Source organism: Schistocerca serialis, unplaced genomic scaffold, assembly GCF_023864345.2.
Source record: "Schistocerca serialis cubense isolate TAMUIC-IGC-003099 unplaced genomic scaffold, iqSchSeri2.2 HiC_scaffold_1242, whole genome shotgun sequence".
Lineage (NCBI taxonomy): Eukaryota > Metazoa > Arthropoda > Insecta > Orthoptera > Acrididae > Schistocerca > Schistocerca serialis.
In genome coordinates, this window is record NW_026047450.1 from 290,001 (window position 1) to 295,000 (window position 5,000).

The 5,000-nt window shown below is 52.2% G+C and overlaps 1 non-coding gene across 1 annotated transcript in view; it reads left to right on the forward strand.

Annotated features, from left to right (window-relative positions):
- The first annotated feature begins 3,646 nt into the window (after positions 1–3,646).
- The window catches only part of LOC126436627 (small subunit ribosomal RNA), a 1,909-nt gene continuing 555 nt past the window's right edge, over positions 3,647–5,000 (forward strand). The window contains exon 1 of the ribosomal RNA XR_007580814.1: positions 3,647–5,000. This exon is cut by the window's right edge and continues 555 nt beyond it. This is a non-coding gene — a ribosomal RNA (small subunit ribosomal RNA).

Below are 5,000 nucleotides of genomic sequence, written 5' to 3' on the forward strand. Positions count from 1 at the left end.
AAGAACATCCAGTGCATCCTCTCCGCCACATTACACAATCCACACTATCATAACCAGACCGGGAGGTCCACCCAGAAAACAGAATATCCCACCCTTCCGACATCCGCCATTGCTCAGCTAAGCCACGAACACCCACACATGTCCTACACAGGGGTGCACCCAACATCACAATACTGCCTCCTGTCACAGTACACAAACAATGGCAGGAATGAAAGACACAGATCTGCCACAACCTTGGAATCGGAACGCCGCCTGTCATGAGCCACAAGTGCATCCTGACGTGACAAATCGGATGATCCCGCAGGCATGCACTTACGATAATCACTATCAACGAACCTGCCGCCCCCCCCCCCAAATACACCTTTCCCTACAACAATGTGTACCTTAACCTAAGCTATATTGTACCTTAACTTTAGCTATATCGTACCTTAACCTAACCGACATTGCGCCTTAACCTAACCTACGTTGTACCTTAACCTAACCTACGTTGTACCTTAACCTAACCTACGTTGTACCTTAACCTAACCTACGTTGTACCTTAACCTAACCTACGTTGTACCTTAACCTAACCTACGTTGTACCTTAACCTAACCTACATTGTACCTTAACCTAACCTACGTTGTACCTTAACCTAACCTACGTTGTACCTTAACCTAACCTACGTTGTACCTTAACCTAACCTACGTTGTACCTTAACCTAACCTACGTTGTACCTTAACCTAACCTACGTTGTACCTTAACCTAACCTACGTTGTGCCTTAACCTAACCCATGTTGTGCCTTAACCTAACCCATGTTGTGCCTTAACCTAACCCATGTTGTGCCTTAACCTAACCCATGTTGTGCCTTAACCTAACCCATGTTGTGCCTTAACCTAACCCATGTTGTGCCTTAACCTAACCCATGTTGTGCCTTAACCTAACCCATGTTGTGCCTTAACCTAACCCATGTTGTGCCTTAACCTATCCCATGTTGTGCCTTAACCTAACCCATGTTGTGCCTTAACCTAACCCATGTTGTGCCTTAACCTAACCCATGTTGTGCCTTAACCTAACCCATGTTGTGCCTTAACCTAACCCATGTTGTGCCTTAACGTAACCCATATTGTGCCTTAACCTAACCCATATTGTACCTTAACCTAACCCATATTGTACCTTAACCTAACCCATATTGTACCTTAACCTAACCCATGTTGTACCTTAACGTAACCCATGTTGTGCCTTAACGTAACCCAATTTGTGCCTTAACGTAACCCAATTTGTGCCTTAACGTAACCCAATTTGTGCCTTAACGTAACCCAATTTGTGCCTTAACGTAACCCAATTTGTGCCTTAACGTAACCCAATTTGTGCCTTAACGTAACCCAATTTGTGCCTTAACGTAACCCAATTTGCGCCTTAACGTAACCCAATTTGTGCCTTAACGTAACCCATGTTGTGCCTTAACGTAACCCATGTTGTGCCTTAACGTAACCCATGTTGTGCCTTAACGTAACCCATGTTGTGCCTTAACGTAACCTAATTTGTGCCTTAACGTAACCTAATTTGTGCCTTAACGTAACCTAATTTGTGCCTTAACGTAACCTAATTTGTGCCTTAACGTAACCTAATTTGTGCCTTAACGTAACCCATGTTGTGCCTTAACGTAACCCATGTTGTGCCTTAACGTAACCCATGTTGTGCCTTAACGTAACCCATGTTGTGCCTTAACATAACCTAATTTGCGCTTTAACGTAACCCATGTTGTGCCTTAACCTAACCTATATTGCGCCTCAACCTAACCTATATTGCGCCTCAACATAACCTATATTGCGCCTTAACCTGACGCACGTTGTCGCTGAACCTGCTCTGTAATTGTTATGCAACTCGTTAAATTAGTGTAGTGTTGCCTAACCGCAACCCTCGCAATATAGTTCGCTATTCGCACTGCCCGGTCCCCTGTGTATCGCGTCATGTTAAACACCTTGCAGGTGTTGCTGACTTTCCACATGCTCCTGCTATACACTCTAATGTGGATAGCAGCAGGACGTACATGCCCCCCCCCCCTTCCCCCCTGCCTTCGCAAGCTGGTCGTTGAGAAGTTTGCATGTTCAATGCCCTTCGCATGCCGACGTACTCAGCCTACGTTGTGGTACGGCCTGTCACCTGTCCGCCGATGTACGCAAAACCCACAAACTGTACTGCACATTGGTCCGTATGTACTGAATGATACATCGTGGCACATGTGTGACCGTACGACGACTGCGCCTAGCAACGGCAGACCATACAGTCCAAATATTGTGCACGCAGCTACGTGTCGTCTCCCTATAAGAGCTGGATTGCAGTGTGGTACGCCATTCAGACGTGTGGGAGGAACGGACGCCCTGGATGGCGATCAGCATGAGCAGTCTGCTGATGTGGTGGAGCGTGTATTCGGACGTAGTCGTCTCTTCTCACACACCGTGATAGCATGTTGCACCGCGTTCCACATCTGCGACATCCTGCAGAGGCCGGCTGACAGTCGTTCGCGCAATGGACACCGCATACGTACGGGGGCTACCTTCCACGTGTTCTCGAGGCGTGCACATGTTGTTGCGTCTATGTGGGCAGACGTAGTGTGTTGTGACACCTGACACAGGCATGCAATACTCGTTGCAAATGGCGATGGACGTCTACGTTTGCTGGTGACGTTACGCAAATGAACAACAGGTAACCCGTTGTGGTGCGGTTGTTCTCGCTAGAGGTGAATCAGTGTTGGCGACGATCGGTCGAGCTATTAACCGGTTGTTTCAGGGATACCCACCATGCCCACGAACGTGAAAGGGGACCCACCATGCCCACGAACGTGAAAGGGGATCTGGGTGTGAGGCGATACGCGGCGGTGGCTGGGTGGGACCGTCCCCGGCCGGTGAGGGGGGGCCACCCGGCGTGCTGGCAGCGCGGTGCGTGGGCGCACGCGCTACAGCCGGCTGGTGGGGGCGGCCAGTGGCAGGCGCGCCGGCCGACGGACGCGGCAGGCGGCGCAGCTGCGCGCCGGCGCCCCCTGCTCGCGGCGCCTTGCGGCCAAAGTAGGTCCTCGCGGGCCCGGTGCGAAGCGCGGTGGCCATCTGCAGTGTGCTGGTCCGATTGAGGACTGTGTGCGCTGAGGATGCGCCGCCGCTCGGCGCTCGGCGCCGCGACGCCGTCTGCTGCTCGGTCGCCCCAGCGGTTCTCGCAGGTGGTTTGTATCGCAGCTGTGCGGACGTGTTGGCGCGTGCGCTGTGCTGGGAGAGTTCGCTTCGGCACCCAAGTGGGGCTTTTGTCCTTCTGTGGCGCTGGCGTTGGAGCTGCCGGTCACCGTAGGTGGCGCGTGTTGTCTCCCGCCGGCAATGCCACGACAGCACGCTCCCGGGCCTCTGTCGGCAGCGGCAAGCTCAGTTGGGAGCACGGGTGGTCGCACCTAAAGCGTCTACTCGCCTAACTCCGGGCGATTGCGCCTCTCTCGAACCCGACCAAGTACTTAGGACGGCGCTGCGCGCCGCCGGGACCTGAGAGGGTTTCGAGGTGTGTTGTGCAGGGGAGCTCAGCCTCCTCCTGTTTGCAGAATAATTGAGCGGACGCTTGCGTGTTCGCGCGGGCCCCCGGGACACACTCCCGGGCGGCCGGCTGCTCAGCTCTAGTTGACGCAGCTCCCTGGTTGATCCTGCCAGTAGTCATATGCTTGTCTCAAAGATTAAGCCATGCATGTCTCAGTACAAGCCGCATTAAGGTGAAACCGCGAATGGCTCATTAAATCAGTTATGGTTCCTTAGATCGTACCCACGTTACTTGGATAACTGTGGTAATTCTAGAGCTAATACATGCAAACAGAGTCCCGACCAGAGATGGAAGGGACGCTTTTATTAGATCAAAACCAATCGGTCGGCTCGTCCGGTCCGTTTGCCTTGGTGACTCTGAATAACTTTGGGCTGATCGCACGGTCCTCGTACCGGCGACGCATCTTTCAAATGTCTGCCTTATCAACTGTCGATGGTAGGTTCTGCGCCTACCATGGTTGTAACGGGTAACGGGGAATCAGGGTTCGATTCCGGAGAGGGAGCCTGAGAAACGGCTACCACATCCAAGGAAGGCAGCAGGCGCGCAAATTACCCACTCCCAGCACGGGGAGGTAGTGACGAAAAATAACGATACGGGACTCATCCGAGGCCCCGTAATCGGAATGAGTACACTTTAAATCCTTTAACGAGTATCTATTGGAGGGCAAGTCTGGTGCCAGCAGCCGCGGTAATTCCAGCTCCAATAGCGTATATTAAAGTTGTTGCGGTTAAAAAGCTCGTAGTTGGATTTGTGTCCCACGCTGTTGGTTCACCGCCCGTCGGTGTTTAACTGGCATGTATCGTGGGACGTCCTGCCGGTGGGGCGAGCCGAAGGCGTGCGACCGCCTCGTGCGTGCTCGTGCGTCCCGAGGCGGACCCCGTTGAAATCCTACCAGGGTGCTCTTTATTGAGTGTCTCGGTGGGCCGGCACGTTTACTTTGAACAAATTAGAGTGCTTAAAGCAGGCAAGCCCGCCTGAATACTGTGTGCATGGAATAATGGAATAGGACCTCGGTTCTATTTTGTTGGTTTTCGGAACCCGAGGTAATGATTAATAGGGACAGGCGGGGGCATTCGTATTGCGACGTTAGAGGTGAAATTCTTGGATCGTCGCAAGACGAACAGAAGCGAAAGCATTTGCCAAGTATGTTTTCATTAATCAAGAACGAAAGTTAGAGGTTCGAAGGCGATCAGATACCGCCCTAGTTCTAACCATAAACGATGCCAGCCAGCGATCCGCCGCAGTTCCTCCGATGACTCGGCGGGCAGCCTCCGGGAAACCAAAGCTTTTGGGTTCCGGGGGAAGTATGGTTGCAAAGCTGAAACTTAAAGGAATTGACGGAAGGGCACCACCAGGAGTGGAGCCTGCGGCTTAATTTGACTCAACACGGGAAACCTCACCAGGCCCGGACACCGGAAGGATTGACAGATTGATAGCTCTTTCTTGA